The following is a 20,434-nucleotide window of genomic DNA, read 5'->3' on the forward strand; positions in this document are numbered from 1 at the left end:
CACTAGCTCAACGAGATAGATAAACTACCTAGCATAGCATACGGCACGTTGTAGGCCTCGAGTTAGCTCTCCTCCTTTGCGGGTTTCAGGGAGACGGTTTGGAGTAAGAGAAATGTGGGAACATTCGAGTCCACATAGATGTCCGATTATACAGCCCTCGTGTGAAAGGCTAACCCATATCTGACACTATTACTTTTATTTGGCACGATGACTTCATATGCTGGAAAGTACCCGGTACAAAAGTGGTGCTTAATAAAGCTTGGCTGAATAAAGGTGGCATGGGAGTCTGCGGCCATTTATCGGGTGTTCCGATGAAGGGCTGCTATTGGGTGGGATATGTTGTTTGGATTCACCAGACTAGACATTTCCTTACATTTGCTTGGGGCTTTAAAGCTAGCGATTCAGTTTCAGAGCAGTTCCTTGGCAGCATCTCATTTAAAGAATGATGTTACATTAACTGTATTCTCTTCCAAAACCTTCACTCTTCTCCAACAGGACAGGCTGCTACTCACCTCCAAGGTAGCATTCCTTGACCTAGAATTGACTCGGACACTAAATGAGGCAGTAGCGTACACAGACTTGCTACTTTCAGTTTTATAGTGTGTGTCCTGCTCAAGGACTGTCTCTGCGGGTCAAGCCATGGCTCAAGGATGGATTCTCTAAGGAGGGGGTGCTTTTTTTTTTTTTTCTTGATATGGCTGTATCTGGGTTGCCTCTGATCTGTGGGAGGGGAGGATACTTTTGTTTGCCCAAAGCAAATTAGCATCAGCTTGGGGTACAAATATATGGACACATGATTGCGGTAGCCAGCCTTCCAGAATGAATCCGGGGAATGTCCGTCTCCTGGTCATCATCCCTTGGTATAATCCCCTCCTCTGGAGTATGGCCTGGACCTAGTGACTTGCTTTAAATGCACTGAGTATGCCAAAGGTAATGGGCTGTTGCTTTCGAGATTAGTAGTAAGAGGCGATGGCTTTTGTTCTACCCCCACTCTCTTTCTGGCTGGTACTACCTTTCTTGACTTCTGACTTGCTCACTCCGGGGAAGCCAGCTTCCATATGGAGAGGTCAAAGTGGCAAGAAACTGAAGGTGGTGTCTGAGCAACCGCCAGTGTGGAACTGAGTTCCTGGTCCAAGAGTCCCCGAGAACCAAACCCTGCCAACAGCCAATGAGAGAGCTTGGAAGCATATATTCTTTCAGTGAGACTTGAGATAAATGAGTCGCTGCCTGACAATTGATTCCAGTCTTTTAAGGGACCCTGAGCTGGGTGAGCCAACTAGGGCGTGCCCAATCCCTGACACACAGCAGCTCTGAGATGTGTACTGTTTATGCTTCGAGGTCTTGGAGTAATGTGTCGTGCAGCAACGGGCAAGTGATGTACATCGTGTAATGCCTTTCTGCTGCTCATCTAGTCTTTCCTCTTCGAATGCTGCTTGGGTGACAGGCTCATCCCTATGTTTCGGCCCCAATGTCCAGCCCTTCGGACCAGCAGTGTGTGTTAGAGGCTCGCCTTTGTGCATCAGCATGTGGGGCATGTGGGGCAGCATCATTTATGGAATCACATAGAATTAGAGAAAAGTATTTCTCAAGCAGAGAAGCAGCCACACAGAGAGTAAGAGACGACTGCATCAAGAGGCCAGGTGGGCAAGTAGTGCACTCCGGGGGTTTCATACAAACAGTCATCCTTGGCCTGGCTGCCCACAGAATCCCTGGGCAACTACCTCGACGATCCATCCACACAGGCTCTCTCTCAGGGCTGAAGCAATTTAGGTATCTTTCTACTCAAAGCAAGTAAATGATAAGAGAAGACCCATGGTTAACCCAAGGGCACATGTAGACTGGGTCCAACCACAAATCTGTAGGAAGTTTAAGTGGTTGGATATTTGCTTTGATGTCTAGATACCTTTCCTAGCAGCTGTACGAAGAAGATCCCAGCCAGAATATCCTTTTGAGAAGCAGCATTCAGGAGTACAACCAGTTTTCCCACTTTTCTCGACAAGTCCTTGAGTGCCACTGCTGGTGGGTGGACCCTGGGATCCACTGATGGACTCAAGTCATTGTTCTCACACTGTAGGTACCAAATGGCTCTAAGGACCACAGACGTAGAAACTAGAGTGATTGAAACCTGGACGGAAATCCACGTAAACCTGTTCAGATGTCAGTCCTCAGTGGTACTTGGGTGCGCTCAGTTGGGAAATAGTTCAAGTCAATAAAAACTTTGAATTAAAGGGATATGAACATCTAATTGACTGAGAGCTTACCACATGGAGAGGAAAGACCACAGGATTTGGGGTGGGCGGTTTAGGCTTTATGAACATGAAGTAATTGAGTGGTTGGGGAGTACGCGGTACAGTATCATGTGGTTGGGCATTCACTCAGGAACATGGTATGTGCAGCACTTTAAAAAATCAGCCCTGAAGCAAACCTTGTGATTTTTTTTATGACAATAAAGAGGAGATTTATTATTTCTATCCAGAGGTGATTTCATGCAGTAGGATCGTCAGAATAATAGACATTGGACTTAGGAGTGAAGTTTTAGGGACAAAATGTCTCAATCAAACCTGACCCTATATCTCATTGTGCGGCATTGGGAAAGTCTCTCTAACTTTGCCTCCGTTTCCTCATCTATCAGATAAACGTATCTACTAATAGCACCTGGTTCAAGAGATTGAAGTATGGATTAGAACAGCTCGAGGGATACTGAGAGGAGAGGCCGATGAGTTTAGGGGTTGTTCACACGGACCCTCGAGCCAGACTAGCAGAATTTGAAGGTGAGCTGCGCTACTTCTCAGATGTTTGCTCAGAAAGCAACTTTGCACGTGGTTACATTTCTCTGTGCCTCAGTTTCTCACCTGTAAAATGGGGGTGATAATAATTGTACATATTAAATTAGGTGGTAGTGAGAATTGTTTATTAAAAAATACACGAACTAGGGGTGGTGGAAGGGAAGGAGGGCGGAGGGTGGGGGTGAATGGGTGACGGGCACTGAGGGGGGCACTTGACGGGATGAGCACTGGGTGTTATTCTGTATGTTGGCAAATTGAACACCAATAAAAAGTAAATTTATTATTAATAATAAATAAATAAATAAGCAAACATATAAAGGGAGAATAGGGAGAATAGGAGTTGGGGACACCAGAAAAGGAATACGAGTTGGGAGTTCCAGGAAGGCAGTGGGCATGTTGTGGCCTCAGTAGATGGAATGTTCAGGGTTGGCCTCATTAACATGAGGGCAAATGAGCAAAGACTTGAAAAAGACGAGGGGGTATCCGTGCAGTTATCCGGGAGCGTCTCCCAGGCAAAGGGCCTGGACAGACCAAAGCCCTTAGCTGGGAGCGTGCCCAGCATCTCGGAGGAACTATAGGAATCCAGTGTGGCTGGACTAGAGCGGAGCCACAGAGCGAAGCAGAAAATGGGATGAGAGCGCCAATGTGGGTTTTCTGGAATTGCAGATCCCCAGGGAAATTTTAGGATCTTTGGCCTGAAGTCTGAGTAAAACAGGCTATTCTGTAAGATTATAAATGGAGAAGCGACATGATCTAATTCACGGTCAGGAGGTTAGCTCTGGCTCCCGTGTGGAGAATAGGTGTAGAGAGACCAACACCCGGGTGGGAAGGCCTTTGTGGCCGGCGTTCTGTTCGGTGTGTTCTTCTGCGTTTCCCGGGATCCCTTTCAGCTAACTTGCCATGTGCTGGGCTCTGTCCAATGTAGTCGCCACAGGCGATTACGTCACTTCCTCTGGAGGCCCCCAAATCCTAGAAATTGTAGTGCCCATCAGAAGGAAGAGGCCTGGGGTTTCTATAGTACAGCTGGGGGGAGAGTATCTCCTGGGAGAACCACCAGCTTCAGGGGCATCTGCTTTGAGCTTTTCCTGAGATAAACATCAACTTTTATCGTGTTAGGTCACTCGTATTTGGGGATTGTTCTTTAACAGCAGTTAAGCAAGTTGCTCAACGTAACCTGTTGTAAGGCCACTGCTAGCGACTCAAAGAAATGGTGGTGTCTCACGTCACTGTGGTAGCAGCGCAAGTGGCTGAGAAAATAGAGCCTTCTGGTTGGGGTTTGGGGACTTAAAGAAAGAAGAGTATCAAAGTATTTTGACTTCAGGTATTTTTACTTGAACAATTGCAAGGATGGAGCAACGAGAGTGGGGGATCATATGCAGAGCAGTTTGGGTGGAAGGTCAGGAATCTGTTGATTTATTTTTTGAGTTTGGCATAACTATTCGACCTCCAGGTGAAGGTGCGGAGCTTGAGAGAAAGGTCGCACAAACGGGTGTTGAGACTCTGAGTGCAATTTCATAGGATATGCAGAATTTTTTGGCGAGAATTGTTACTTTTGTGAGATTGAGACGTCCTCTCCATGGATATGATGTATATCTTCATTAGGGGCTTTCAGAAAAGTTTGACAAGTATTTTTTTTTTTTGAGAGAGAGAGAGAGAAAACACATGCAAGTGAGGGGAAGGGCAGAGGGAGAGGAAGAGAATCTTAAGCAGATGCTTTGCTGACCGAGAACCCCAACTCGGTGCTGGATCCCACGAGCCCAAGATCATGACCTGGGCCAAAATCAAGAGCCGACTGAGCCATCCAGATGCCTCTGCTTGACAAGTATTTTTGAGCAGTTTTGAACACCTCTGAACATGCACTCCTAGGTCCTGACAGGTTTCTTTCCTTGGTGTCATAATGATGTATTATTTACACAGAATAAAATTCATGCATCCTAAGGGTTCAACTTGAGAAGTTTTGACAGTTGTATAAACCTGTGCGCACCCCGAACAAGGTACAGGTCGCTTTCACTACCTTAGACATCTTTTTTTATGACCTTTACGATAGAAATTTCACTTGCCACCAAGGTAGGTGCTTTGGGATTTCTATCATTAGTTTCGCCTGTTTGTAGACATCATGTAAATTGGGTTGTACGGTCTGTACTCTTTTGTGTCTGGCTCGTCTTCAACATGCTGTGTTGGGGGTTCTTTCATGTTCTTGCACAAGCAGCGTTTCATTTGATTTTATGGCGTGCAATATTCTATGATTATATTACAGTGCATTTCGAGACGTTTGGGCTGTTTCCAGTTTTTGCCTATTATGAGCAAATCTCTTAAGAATTCCTAAGAAAATTGCGCAGTCCTCTTTGTGGGGGTGGATGCCTTTCTTTCTCTGGGGTAAATACCTGGGGTGGAATTGCTAAGTCATAGGTAGATGTATAACTCTGTAAGAAATTGCCATATGGTTCTCCAAAGTAAAGGAATTCTTTTACACTCCCACACCCTTACTGGTTTTCCTCCTTTGTGTATACTTGTCTTTTTTTAAGACTTACATCTTGCATTTGTTTCTTGCAAATGGCATGTTAGCAATAAAAGTGATTTTTAATGTCGTTCTTGTGTCAGGGAAAAATTTCGAACTCTTATTAATAACGAGCTTGCACATGAGTCTTCTTGGATTTTTCTGTGCCTGTTGGTTAATTCCTACCAGGTACAAACATGCCGTCGTGCTCAAACATTCTCACATAATCAATCTCTCTCCTCAAAGAGTTTATAATTTAATTTTGCATCTAGGGGGCAGAGTGTGATATTTCTCACTAAATATCCATATGTTCCTCCACATTTCCCATCCTCAATTTGGATGGTGTCAATGTCACTAATTCCAGCCAATTCTTAACTCTTTTGAGGCAGTTACAAATGAGTGGGGCATCTCTCTGGTCTTGATTCCCCCTACCCCAAGACCCTCCTCTGTTTCTTCTATGCATTTCTTTAGCTCAAAGCAAAGGATTCTGAATAAAAGAGTTGAGGGTAGAAGCAGCCTGGATCCCTTGATGGGTTCTTAGATAAGAGCATGACTATAGGGTCACCTGGTTCACACTGGATGGTGACTTAAGTGAGAAATATGGCTTTGTTAAGCTATGGAAATTTGGGAGCTTATTTGCACCCGAAGCTTAACTTATCGTGACTATTACAAAAAGAAGTCAATCGCAAAAATAATCGGCGCTATCTTATGATCAAACTGGGGGTGCCAGGGAAACACAGAGGGTACCTGACGCAGTCGCAGAAGTTAGAGAATGCTCTCTAGAGGAATTAAAGTCTAAACAGAGATTGCAGAAATTAATAGGCACTATTGTGTTCCAGCACAGTCCCTGGCACGGGGTCACTCAAAAATGCTTTCCGAATGAATCGATGAACGCTGTCAACAATCAGAAGAGAGGTGTGCTCCTGAGTACGTCTGCACAGGGTTTCTGATTCATCGAACCCTTGAAAACGTGACGTTCTGTTTGGGCAACTCCTGGAGGCTAGGACTTTCTGGCAAGAGCTCTGTGTGTTCCAACTGCGGATTGATGACCAGAGAATGAAGGCCTGTCTTCTCGCCTGCCGCCCACCGCAGCGCTGACGCCGTGCCGCTCCACCAGACAGGTTTCCCTGGGGTTTGTGTTCCTGTGGGGTGACAGTATTTATATTTCACAGGCAATTCCATGAGGCTTTTCAAAAACAGAGCAAGCCAGAGCCCAGAGAAGGTAATTAAAAGCAAAACCAAGAGAGAGAACAGGGGTGTTTGCTGGCCTCTGGAAGACCACAAGGCCACAGGCTGGGGGAAGGGGTGGGCAGGGAAAGAGAGGGAGAGGCTGAAAGGGAACTGGGCCCGGTAACAGCAGCGACCTAATGAATGGCCAACTACATCCGTGGTGACCTGGGGATAAACACCTGAAGGAAACAACAGCTGAGGAGGGAGCCTTTTCATTTTGGATGGAAAGCACTGGAAAGAAATCTTAAACCTACTCATTATCTTCAGTCTTCATGCAATGTTAGGACCTGGCCATCCCACGAAGGCACCATAGGCCAATTATGCACACTTGTCAGTTCCTCCACAGAGGTGAGGATTTTATTAAAAAGAAAGACAAACCTAGAGCTTTGTTTTAACACTTGGGGGGGACAAAGTAAGCGTTCTTTTAATTGCTTTGTATGTTTTCCCTGATGGATGTTAAATACTCATATAATCAAGCCAAGTGCATTTTTTTTATTTTTCCTGGTGAGAACTCCTCTCTATCTAACCACTGACAGATAGTATTAGGTGTAATCTGCTCTGCAAGGGTTGCCATGGTAAGAGTTCATCTGCTTCCCCCTCTTTCCATAAATAACAGAGTGGGAAAAATGCACAGGAAGCCTATATAGAAAAGATGTCTGGGGTTAGAGCAAATGCTTAGCGCTTCGCCGTCCTGGAGACTCGCCAGGTGTAGGTTTTGTGTCACGTATTTTTTTTTTTTTTTTGTATTGAAAACTCTTTCTGTCTTTCTTTTCCTCTTTTCTCTTGTTTTGGGTAGGCGTCCTGATTTTCAACATTGGACAATTCAGAGCATCACCACCGAGCCCTGGCAGATTTAACTGAGTTAATGAAGTGGCAGTGTGTGTGCGTGTGCGTGCACGCGTGTACGTGCGTGTGTGTACGTGGGTAGATGCAGTTGAGTTTTAGTAGCAGCCCGCTCCTTGTAAATGCCAGCTCTGTCTTACGTACATTGGACCTCGGAGTCATCTAATACTTACAGTGGGGTTTCAAACACAGCTCTGTGTTTCCTTCCCAGGAAGGAAAACTCGGTTATCACTTATTCGCCTGCCGAAAATCTCTAATTTATTTTCGTGGAATTCTTAAGCGGTTTCTCTCTTTGGGAGTGAATCACTATGAGGTGACATGAAAACTCTTCCTTCTTTCCCCTCTGAGCAGATCAACCTTCGATGTTCAATTTAGCAAGTGCTCATTTAGTGCCTGTTCCGCGCTCTGCGATTTTCTGGGGAATCCGAGGTAATTAGAACATGGTCCTTGTCCTCCAGGAGGTAGTGTTCAGAACATTAGTCTTGGGCTTAGAAGGTTTTCCTTGCCGGCTGGAGCGATGCAGTTCTGGGGCAGATGCCTGAGTGTGCTGTGGAACACCAGGCGGGTTGAGCCCATCGGCGTGAGGAACATAGGAGGGCGTGAGCGGAGCTGCCTTGGCTGCCCCAAGGCCGACAGGTAGGGAGCTGCACTCTTCTTGCGTGTCCAGTCCTCAGTAGGTCCTAGGGGACCACAGCAACCATAGGGCTGAGGTCAGAGCCATCAGGAGAGGCCTCTGGCCACAGTTCTTCCATCTCTTGCCAAGAGACTTTTGCTACATTTTAAGCCAGAGCAGCTCTGGGGGGTCCTGCTCAGGTCCATCTGCTCTAGCTGGGCCTTGACTTAAAGAGCAGTTGTTGAGTTGGGATGACATGGCGCCTCCATGTGCATCTCCCGAAAGGAACATTCACTTCTTCTTCTTCTTCTTTCTTTAGAGAGAGAGAGAAAGTGTGTGTGGTGTGCACACAAGTGGGGGGAGAGCCAGAGGGAGAGAGAGAATCTGAAGCAGGCTCCGCGCCCAGAGTGGAGTCCGACATAGGGCTCAATCTCACGAGCCTGAGGTCATGACCGGGGCCAGTATCCAGAGTCAGACGCTCAACCAACCGAGCCATCCGGGTGGCCCAGACATTCACTCCGGATATTCAAGGCCTTGGGTGAGGAAGGGGCCAACTACCTGGCCAGGCACAGGGAAGTGATTAGAGTAGCGCAATATCTAGCTACGGGGCTCACAGGAGCTTTATACAGCAAACTTCGATTTCATTTTCACGTGATAGAAAAGAATTCATCAGTACGTCGGGTCTGCAGTGGAGTCAATAAAGTAAAGTAAAATAATCTAAAATGTAGTAAATAATGCTATGATAAATAGTTTTAAGAAAAAAGTAGATGCATTTAAATAAAAATATTAAGTCTACCTGATATATGTAAATATATAAATATTAAGTATACGAATAAATGGTGTATCATGTGTCAGTCAGGGAAGACCAGCAGCCATAAAAAATGAGCCATGAGTCTCAAAGACTTGATTTAAGAAAGATCTTCCATGCATGACACAACCCAGTGCCCGTTGACGTCATGGCTCTGCTCCGGGGAGTCACGACTCCCCAGGCCTTTTTCCACCGAGGTGCTCCAGCACCCACTGAGCCTCGGAGTCCTCTGCTAGACCATCTGAGTATGGTTGGGAGATAAGGTAATAGGGAAAGCGGGGAGGATCGGTGGGCAGTCCTAATGCACCAGGCCCGGGGATGTCGGTTGCCCCTTCCACCACCTTCCTTGGGCTCCCACCCGGTCACGTGGCGGCACAGCTCCAAGGGCGGCTGGCAACTTCCATGTGTAGAAGAGGGGAACAGTTTGGTAAACAGCTAACCTCTGCCCGCATCACTATAAAGAATTTCCTAAGGTCAAACACAAATGACTGACTTGTGAGAACTTTGATAAATAGGCAAAGAATTGAGCTCTGGAGGTTTTTGTTTTGCTTTTTAATCATAACACTAATTTTTTTTATATGGGTCTCACCACTGCCATTTATTAATGAGAAGGACGTAGTTCGGTTCCTCTGGTGCTCGAAGGCCCTTTGTGGAGAGCGAGGACATCTAGCTAAAGGGTTTTGGGACAAACAATAGGCGCTCAGGTGTGTTTAGCATCATGCACAATCCTTGGCATGAAGTAGATGCTCGTCGTATGTTAATTCCCTTCCTCTGATATACTTTTCTTCTTCACCTTTTGACCTAATTATCTGGGGAGACACCTTTGTCACAGGGAAACCATGTTAACAATTAAAGCAATAAAATATTTCTCCCCTTGGGGAGAAAGGGATCTTCCCTTTTGGTGTGTTGGCATGCTTTCAATTTCAATATCATATTTTAAATTTGGGCTCACATTGTAAGAATTTTTTTAAGTCATCGGCTGTGTTTATTTTTTAAAACATTTACAAACTAATCAGTTTTGGTCTAGCTAGACTAAACCAAAAGAAATTAAATTAAGCTTTTATAATAAAACCTGTCTACAATGGCTCCAAGTAACCTTTTTGGTGGGTCAGAAAACCTTGTCTTTATTCATGTCTATTTGGTTGCTGCTTTCTATACGGGTCTTTCCTTTGACATTTAGTTAGGACAATCACGAGACATAGAGTCATATGAAGGAGGCATTTGTCCTTTAATATCCCGCCAACCTGAGGCAAGAATTTCTGAAGCCATTTCAGGTTTACAGGGTTAAGTTTTATATTTATTGGCCCATTTTCTTATTCATCCACAGTCATCAAATTCCCTCAATCTATTGAGAAGTTACTGTAACTTATAAAGCTTCAAACTAAATTAGATTCTAAAACTAACGAAACTTAGCAAATCTAGAGCAGTAACCAAATAATATTCTCCCCTCAATGAGCACAGGAATGTTTCACTGTATTATGAATGAAGAAATTCTAGGAGTAATGGGTGGGAAATTAATCATGGCACAAGCACCAGGAACTTATACTTTATATTTTTCCCATTGGGACGTCTGATGGAGAATTTGTTCTCCTCTGAGATAGAGAAATCTCACATGTAATGCAGACACATCTAGATAGAGCTCCCCTAAGATTCCTGAGTCAATCTAGAATTTCTGGTGGACTGGGAAATCACCAAAATGTGTATTAATGGAAATAATAAAAACTTTTGCATTTATTTGGCACTTCGTATGCACTAGACTCTCAAGCAGTGCTTCACAGCTGGTAGACGTATGGTTTCAACTCCAGCTGGGTGACTCCAAAATTTCTTACTTTTACCCCGACTCTGAAGACAGAACAAGACAAAAGACCTCTAGTCCTTTGGATTCACCAAGTTTGGAATCACAGAAGGTTCCACCACAGTCTTCTGCTCACTTCCTGTGACACTGTAGGAAATCCATTTACCTTTCCAAATCCTCTCATTTCTAAAATGAGGATTAAACACTGCTAACTATACTGGAATTAAATTTTTAATTGTTTAAATTTTTAAATGTTTAAAAACACTTGGAAAAATATGGTTTTCTATCTAGGTAGGTGATTATGCAAAGAACAGGTTATTTGGGGCTCTAGAGAAACTGAATGTCTGAATAGTCATCACAAATAGATCATTTGGCTCAGATGTGTTATCTTGGCCTTAATGTGCCGGGGTGACTGTTAGGTTGAGTGCCGTTTGGAATCTAGTACATTTCATTCCATGAGTTACAGATTAATCCAACATAACGTGTACTGGGCACCTACAGTGGGCAAAAACCCATCCCAGCGCTTCATAAGAGCCACAAATATAAATGAGCTGTGAGTCTAGGGCCTCTGGGTGGCTCAGTCAGTTCGGCATCTAACTCTTGATTTTTGGCTCAGGTCATGATCTCAGGGTCACGAGATCAAGCCCTGTGTTGGGCTCCACACTGAGTGGAGCAGAGTCTGCTTGGGATTCTCTCTCTTGCTCTGCTCCTCCCCTCACTTGCTATCTCTCTCTTTCTCTCTCTCTCTAAATAGAACCTCAAAAAAAAATGCTATGGTCTTGGTCAGCAGCATATTCTTGATGGCAGGTGATAGAGACTGAACAGTAACGATGATGAAGTAGGAAATGGATTGGCTTCCCTGACTCGAAGTCGAGGGGTATCCATCCAAGTTGTCGGTGACGACACCGGCAGTTGGCTTCTCCTCATGTCTCAGCTCTGCTTTCCTCTGAGGTGGGTGTTCGTGTAGGTAAGATGGTTTTTGTTGCTGTTGACTCACGGCTACCTTAATAACCCCAGTGCAAAAGGAAATTCTCTTTCTGAGTGGTTCCACAGGAACCCCAGGTGTCATTCTTATCAGCCTGGACTGGGTCACGTGCCTACCCCTAACTACTCTTTAAGGTGAGGGGGGCAGTGCTGTTCTTTCTTTGAGTTGAACCAGGTAACGTCATACTCATTTTGTGGCCGAGGAGTGGCATCTGCAGCTCTACCAGAACAGGCGTAGAGAAGAGGTCGTTCTTCAAGGGACACAGATGGAAGCAGAGAAGTAGATGCTCACAGTAGAGATCATCCTGGCTGGGCTATGAAGGAAGTGCGGGCTTTTGACTTAGAGACAAAGGGGTGAGGTATATTTCAGGTGGAGAGTCCAACACGAATGTGATCATTTCATTTGTCCACTTGATTGGTCTGCGAGATGCCTGAGCAGATGGTAAAAACATTATTACTGGATGTGTCTGTGAGGGTGTTTCTAGAAGAGGTTAGCGTTTGAATCTGTAGACTGAGTCAAGAAGATTGCCCTCACCGGTGTGTGGGGGCCCCATCCAATCCCTGCTGGAGGGAGGAAGGGAGGATTTGCTCTGTTTCAGCCGCGACCTCCGTGTGCTCCAGCCCTCCAACATTAGGGTGCCCCTGTTTTTGGCGCCTTTAGACGCAGGCTAAGTTATGCCGGTGGTTTCCCTGGTTTTGCAGCTTACCAATGGCAGGTCATAAGGCTTCGTAGCTCGTGTAATTGCATGAGCCAGTCCCTGTGATACATCTCCTGCTCCTGTTCCTCTGGAGAGCCTGACTTACACGAGTAGTGACCCAAACACTGGGGATTTAGTTTGATTGAACATACACGGTGGTAGGGTGGAGTCAGAGAGAGGAATGGTTCCAACGCCAAACAAAGAACCTGCCCTTTATTTCCTGGGCAACGAGAAGCCTCTTACATCTTTTGGGGATGGGAAGTAAAATATCCCCCACTACAGGGTGAGTCCCTTCAGAGCCAGAAGATGACTTTCCCGCTTGCAGGCCGAGCACAAGACAAGGTGCCCAGCCCGCAGCTGGGTCTCATTAAGGACTTGGGAAGGAACATCAGCTTCATTACCAAGTGTCTAATGATAGGTGCTTCTGTGTGTCAGACGCTAACTGCTTTATAGGCACCTCATGGGTCGCCACAGAAACCGTACGAAGGTGGTGTGCATGTTCCATCTTATAGATGAGGGCTCGGATACTCATAAGGGTCAGGTGGTAGAATGAGGATGAAACTTGAGGTCGTCCGCATTCAAATCACCGTAACATCCCCCATCGCATCAACATGACCCCATGTGATTTGTGCAACACCCGAAGGAATGTTGAGAGATTTCCACGTATACGCCTCACTGCATATCCACGAGGTAGGTGTTACCAGCTCCATTTTATGGCTGATAAAACGAAATTCAGAGCGGAGAAGTAACTCAACCGGAATCGCAGGGCCAGTAACTTGAGGTGCTTGACTCGGATTCGGCAGCTCTGTCCAAAATCCATTCACTTCCCCCCACCAGTTAGTTGCCCCACCAGCTGCCAGGCCCCATCGTGAGTGGCAGGGAAGATGCTCTGTTAGTGTGTGTGTGCGCGTGTGTGCACCAACTCTAACGTCCAGAGATTCTGGTCTTCCAGCGAAATATTAAATGTGCCTAGCACTCGTCTCAACTCTTTCAGATGTCACAGAATGCGAGCTACACGGGCTAAAATGAAAAGATCATTGGAATAAGCTCATGATTTCAGGTGGAGCATTGCTGTTTGAATTCCATGAAAAAGGGCTCAGTTAGCTTTCTTGTATTTCTCTCTCGTACAAACATCCACGAATTCTCTGCACTAGAGATCCTTTTACATTCCACCGAGCTTTGAGTGTGACCTGGTCCAGGCCACGAGAGTGGTAACTCTTCCACGAAGGGCTCTTGGCAAAGTGGACTGATTTGCAAACCACTATGACCCTGTAACTTGGACCTTCATGCAACATGTGTCCTATTGAGAGCATCTCGGGATCAAACCCCTGCACAAGTTAGGGGCGGAGGTGATGATCTCTTTTGTTTCATTTGACTCTGGAAGTCAAAAGAGAACAAGGATCTGTTTTTGGACGCGTTGCATGTGCTGGGAGGATGACATGAAGTGAGGCAATAAAAAATGACAGTTACGATGATTAAAAAAAAAACTAACATCAATTGAGGGTTTGGGGCAGTGTTTCAGGCAATAGGTGTGGACTCTGCCTTTTAGCATGGAGGCTTGACTTGTTTTGTCTTTAGGTCATAGTTCTCCTTTTCTGGGAGAGAGGATTTTGGTGGACATTTTAATTTCATTGACGTAGACACCGCACATCCCAAGACAAACCCCAAAACCCACGTTGAGTTCTTGACGAGGACCCAGTTGACAGTGGAATCACCCAGATGTAGATGCTGCTGATGATACGAAGTCATTTGCTTCGCAGTTTGCATTAGACATATATTTGGTGCCCCTGAAAATTGTGCAAGGTATTTGTTTCCCAAATTTTAAATTTCTCTACGTGCAAACATTTTTTTTGTTTTAGGGAAATGTTTGCGTGTTTTGTCGTCTAAGCATTTGCTCCCAGGAGACGGGGAGTGGAGGGCAGACCACATGAGAGGGATGTGTTGGCTTGATTTTCTTCTCACCAAGTGCTGGAGGAAAGACTGGGGGGAGGGTTGGGATCAGCTTTGGATAGCGCAGCCTATTCCTGGCAGAAACACTGACATCTGACACCCGGAGTTGACTAACCTGGAATAAACGAGCATTTTAGGAATGGACTGTTGGGTCATGCGGACTGCCAGGGTCTGGGATCAGATCACACCTTGTGGGGGGATGGAATTTCTGGGGACGGGGAAGGATATTTTCCCTGCCGATAGTCATAGGGAGAGATTAGCTCCAGGCCAGGGTATGAAGTGGGATTTAAATAAGGGGTAGAGAGGTTGGGATTCACGCATCCTTTATTCTCATTCTCTGTGGGACTTTTCAAGGGGACGTGGGGATGAGGTTAGACCTACAGTTGCATTTATGCAGATGGACATTGACCCTGGGTGGTGTAGGGGAGGGTAACGCGGCAGGAAGTCAGGGACAGATTCTGGTTTGAGCAGATACTCCTACTTAGGGAGTAGCTGCCTCTAAACTGCCATAAAGGAAACAACTAACGGTAGATCTGCGACTCCCCCGTAAGCCAGGGCGGGCTAAGTCCCCAGCGTAGGCCACCTATCTCTCTGCCAGATAGCAAATCTGACAGATCAGTTGTTGTCAGAGACTGCAGCCTGCTGGCAGGGTGAAGAGGGTGGAGGGGAGAACAAATAATAGCAAAGGTGGAGACAAACATTTGTTGAACGTTCATCGAAGGCGAACCTTGTTTCATTCATTCAGGTGCATGTGGCTCCTTGCCTGGGAGAGGCTCCCACCCTGAGAGGCGGGGGGACGGGACACGGGGACAGCAGATTCACACCTCCCTTCTCACCGAGGGACAGATACCAGTTATCGAAAGTGGGATTTCACATATTTCTTCTCTGGCTTTCCTCGCACGTCTATCTCTGGACAAGAGCTTACAGTTACATGGATGTAAGTTAAAGGCGGCTGTTGGATACTGTACTTGCACGACCTCGTTTCATCTTTATAACCAGCTTTAAAAGTAGGCAGGTCCAGGTTATATGTCCAGGTTATACTAGAGAAATAGGGTAGTGAGGTTGAGAGACTTGCCCCAAGTGGTAGGAGACAAGGGGGGTATCTGGCACTTGGGCCCCAGGGGGAGAAAGAGGCGCATAATGGAAGCGAAGGGGCACAAGCTTCTTTAGGTCCCTTGCCCATCATCAGGGCCATGATTCGTGTTCAGTTTTAGACCCCCTCATGCGAAATCCACTCACCCTTTCTGTACCATTAGTTCTTTCCCATCCTGCTCACCCTCTGCCACAGACCGTGTTCTTACCGGATTCCTATGTTTGAACCTATTCTCCACTCTGATAGTGCCAGAGGCCTCTGTCTGGGAGGCTCCACCCTCATGGATGGGAACAGCGCCCCTAATAGAGGAGACCCACAGAGCTTCTCGCCTCTTCTACCGCGAGGTACCTGTGAGCCAGGAAGGGGGCCCTCGCCAGACACCGAATCCACCAGTTCCCCTGATCTCGGACTTCCCACGCCTCCAGAACCGTGAGGAACACATTTCTGTTGTTCTATAAGCCGCCCATCCCGTGACCTTCTCTTTAGCAACCCAAACAAAGACTTCCTTCAAATGGCTCCCCGTTTATATCGAATTTCTTCTTGTCCTAGAGCATGAGAGTCCCTTTCCCATGTCTTTGTCATGCGTCTCTCGTCCTTTTTGCCTGGGGTCTCCTTCCTCCTTGTACAGCTGATTAAAAAGCACTTTATCTTTTAAAAATCAGACCAATATCAAGTTTTCTAGAAAAAAAAAAAGTTTAGCGTGGGGTTTAATAGCACGGCCTCTGGCTCTGTCCCTTAGCATCTGTGGGAATTCTCTGAACTTTAGTCAGCGTTATCATATCTAAACTGGAGCCAGCAGAGCTACCTACACCCTAGGATGATTGAAAGTATTAACTATAAAGGGTTTTCCGTAGATCCTGACGTAGATCCTGACGCAGAGTCAACGAGTACATGCCATTTTTTTTTTTTTTGGTTCTCCACGAAGGCGTCCCTGATTCTTCAAGTACAGTTAACCCCCTTCTCCGATGAGTTGTTGACACTGTTCATGTCTTTATTATGGAATTTCTTTTATTATCTTGCAATTATCTACTTAAAAACCTCTTTTTATACCACCTTATGAATCCGCCCCCATATCTATTTCCTGTCGCTAATAGTGCACACTCTGCCTTCCGGAAACTCTAGGCTACGGCAGTTGGAATCAGGAAAAGCCCTAGAGAGCAGACTCCAGGAGTCTGTTTTGGAGCTGGATTATTCGTGGTCCAACAGCAACACGAGACCCGTACTGGAGGGAAGTGGTTGGGTGAGAACCCCTGGATGCAGTGGCCTGACAATTACCGATGTTTTCACCTGTGATTAACTGGGATGGCATGAAAGGAGTAGGCGAGGCACAATTTTGTGCAGAGGCTTTGCTAAATAGACAGTTTGGGGAAAATGATAATTATGAGACTACTGGGGTCGATTGACTTCATTGCAGTTCTTGGCAAAATAAAAAAAAAAAACAAACCCAAAAAGCAGAAAAACAACAACAACAACAAGGATAGACTCAGAGCAATAACCTGCCAGCTTGAAGTGTGAAAGCCATAAGGGGGCTTCATGGCTGTTTCGAAGAGCGTGGTAGCCATGGAGCAGACTCTGTAGGAAATCGGAGGCCAGGGCTGCAGAATGGACCAAATGCACAGCCATGGCACGAGTCTTTAGTTAAGACCTTGAGGGAAAGACAGAGGGAGCCTCAGAACTGGCCCAGGGACATTGGGGTGGATGAACCTGAGGATCTTGAACCCTCAAACTCCCTTGTGTGTCCAGCGTAGGAAGGAGCAGCCACCTTCCTCTTGCCAGAGGAAGCATTGTCTCCTTGCTTGGATACCGTGTGAGGCTCTGCCCTGAGACAGGGCCTCCCAGTGCTGTCCTGGGCGCCTCAAGATCAGCCTGCCTCGCTCCTCGCTTCCTCCAGAACAATATCCGGGGTCTGATCCTAGCACTCGTCGAATGAAGAAGTACCGACCGGGCCCAGGGGAAAATAGCTTATACCCACAAGGCCTGCCAGTAGTTGCCTGATGCATGCTGGTAGACCTTGGAGAAACCTTTCTGGGAATGGAATTGCAACGTATTGGAGCAGGCAGGGGAGACTATAAGGCTGGATGGGGAGAACTTTTGATGTCAGGCCTTACTCATGACTCTGGATTTGGGATCTGGAGGAGATACGTGGGTCTTCCGGACAGGCACCTGGAAGCTTAAGGATGAAGATGAACTACAGTGAGTGGGCTGGTTGCCTGAACCCCCTTGGAGGTGTCTTACGGGGTGGATTCCAAGGCTTGGGTAGGTGGAAACGTCTGAGTGGCCCCACTGAGTGAGACCTCGAGAGTGCACCAGCTGGCCACGTTTCCCAAGGCAGCCCAGGGGATACACCCTCCACCAAGAGAGTAGGGGACTCGCTGGTGAGGGGCGCACTGGGTGTTTTTCAGTAGCTCACTGGTGGCTGTTTTATGTGGGCTTGGTCAGACAGTGAGAGACGTCTGCGTAAAATGGAGCTCTTTCCCATATAAATGTTGGATTTTGGGAATGACAGAAGCCACTTGGCCACATCGAAACACCAGATGCAAGACAGAAATTACGACCATAATTGGCATCAAGGCCAGAGCGGCAACTGGTGTGGCTTGTCCAACAGGGATAGGAATGGTAACTATTGTGACATTTCTGTGGTGGCCTGGGGAAGGGGGGGAGCGAGGAGGGGGCAGGGGGAGAGAGGGACTGAGACACGGAACCGGAAAGTCATTTTAGGCTTCTCAGCTTGTGATGTCAGAGAAGATGGAGAGCAGTGGGCAGAGGGTCACGCTCCCTCCTTGAGTCTCCAGATCTGTATCGGTTCACAGACCCAGAACCTACTGATAGGAAGAGGCAAGAGGCGGCACATCTCCAAACTGATCTCTGAAAGAATAGTCTTGTGTAGTAAACATACCGCTGGTCCTTTCCTACAATGACCTGTGGCCGTTTGGCGGGGTGACTGCATTGGGGAAAGAGGAAACCTGGGGCTTTTGGTAGATTTCAGCTGTGAAAGGGTCTGAGCTGACAGGAATACTAGAGTTCTCCAGCTGCGGTGGAAGCCGGGGAAGCATGGGAGTGAACGGCGTTTGGGCCCAAGTCCTTATTTTTGTGGTTATCATCCGGGGCTCCCATGGGGTGGAAAGGCTTAGCATCCGGTGAGATGCTCACCTTGGTTCTCCAGACTGTGGAGTAAGGGTCATTAACTTAGAGAAGACTAGAAGCTCCTGAAACTGACCTCCCCCGTCCACGGCCAACAGAGTTGGTCAGAAATGAACCTGCTGTTATGGAAGATTCAGGGATGCAGAGGTGGCGGTTTCCTCATTGCCCCTGTCACCAGCATGGGCTCTGCAAACACCGTGGATCGTAGAGGATCATAAGGGGCTACAGAAGCTTGGCCAGGTGGCTTATAGTGCTAAGCTGGACGTGGTGTCTCACTGGAGCAGGTCGCAGCAGGTCCTAGCACTGTAATGTATACATTAGGTCGGTGAACACCTTTTGACCTTTTTGACCTCATCAAGTGGGGAGCAGGTCAAAAATGTTTCACCTTTGTGGGGCGGCCCCGCAGCCACCATTCACCGCCTCCCCCAGGGACCGTGTGAATCCTCCTCCCCCCCGCCCGTTGCAACACTGCCCCCGAGACACCTCAGCCAACTTAATGCCATCAGACCGTCACGCCGCCCACTGCTGATGCCATCATGCCACCAACTTGCCCGTCGTACTGTGAATATGCTCAGATGCACGAACTCACATCAAGTCAGATGGACAGAGCAGCAATTCATTCTTTGATGGCAATGTATGGAAAGGGTGTATTTGGGATGGGCACGGGGAGATCTGAAAGGCGTATGTATGCACATCACCTAACCAGGTGGCCTCGACTCACTCCCGTATTGTATGGTGGGTGGCTGTCCAGACCCTGCCAACACACACCTGTGTTGGGTGTTTCCTGTGACCAGCCGACAAGGAAGCAGAGGGCCCAGGCTGGTTCACACATGGGTTGGCGTGGTATGTTGGTGCCATAGCTGAAAACGGACCACTGGTCTGCCGTAGCACCACTCGGGGAGCGCCGAGGACAGGAGGGAAGGGAAATCCTTCCGTTGGGCAGTGCTTCACACGCCTCGTCATCCGCTCGGTGTGAAGGGAGAAGCCGCCCTCGGTATAGATAGATGATACATAGAGAGATGATAGATGATAGATGATAGATAGAGAGATAGATGATGGGTAGATGATGGATGGAGAGATAGATTAGATAGATGATGGGTGGCTGATAGGTGACAGATGATAGATGATAGATGATAGATAGATAGATAGATAGATGATAGATGATACATAGATGATAGATGATAGATAGATGATGGGTAGCTGATAGGTGATAGCTGATGGATAGATAGGTAGATCGATTTCGGAGTGTCGGACATGGATATTCAGGAACTTTTGCTGAATTCGGAACTCTGAAGAAGGAGCTGTACACCGTGACCGCTCCGGGCGCAGTTTAGGAACAGCCGATGTGCACTCTGAACGGAAGGCAGATGCCCTGGAAGCCATGAAGCAGTACGACGGCGTCCCTGTGGAGGCCGCCCCATGAACACTCAGCTCGTCCCGTCAGACTGACACAGCGGAGACCCGCGCAGAGCACAAGCAGAGGTGGGATGACTGCAAACCGGGGCTCCGGGGGTTTTGGTGGCGGCCGCCGCGGCACCAGGAGAGGCACCCGTGGAGGGAGCCGGGGCAGAGGTCGAGGCACTGGTAGGAGTTCGAGGCAGCAGCTTTCTGCAGAGGAGTCGGACGCGCAGCTGGACACCAGCTAAAGAGACCGGCAGATCCTCAAGTGCAGCAGGACCCAGATGTCTCCTCGTGCTCCCTGGCGGGAAGGGGCGTGGACTGGGGCTGCGCAGCCAGTGATGGATTTGTTTCTTTTATGTTTTAAAACACGATTTAAAAACTCATGTAAAGGTTTTTTTCCCTCTTTCTTTCTTTCTTTCTTTCTTTCTTTCTTTCTTTCTTTCTTTCTTTCAATTCTGAAGCAGCCCTGTTTTGTACCGAGTTATTTTGGGGATAAATGTTACCGCTTGTCCTTGTGGGGAAGGTGGCGTCTTCACCTTTGCCATAATAAAACAGAGACGTGTGTGGGAAAAAAAAATTCAGATAGACAGATAGA

The 20,434-nt window shown here is 47.2% G+C and overlaps 1 pseudogene; it reads left to right on the forward strand.

Moving 5' to 3' along the window:
- The first annotated feature begins 207 nt into the window (after positions 1 to 207).
- LOC129510559 (THO complex subunit 4-like) lies at positions 208 to 20,084 on the forward strand (annotated as a pseudogene).
- Positions 20,085 to 20,434: the final 350 nt, after the last annotated feature.

The sequence above is a fragment of the Nyctereutes procyonoides genome, unplaced genomic scaffold (genome assembly GCF_905146905.1).
Source record: "Nyctereutes procyonoides isolate TBG_1078 unplaced genomic scaffold, NYPRO_anot_genome, whole genome shotgun sequence".
Classification (NCBI taxonomy): Eukaryota; Metazoa; Chordata; class Mammalia; order Carnivora; family Canidae; genus Nyctereutes; species Nyctereutes procyonoides.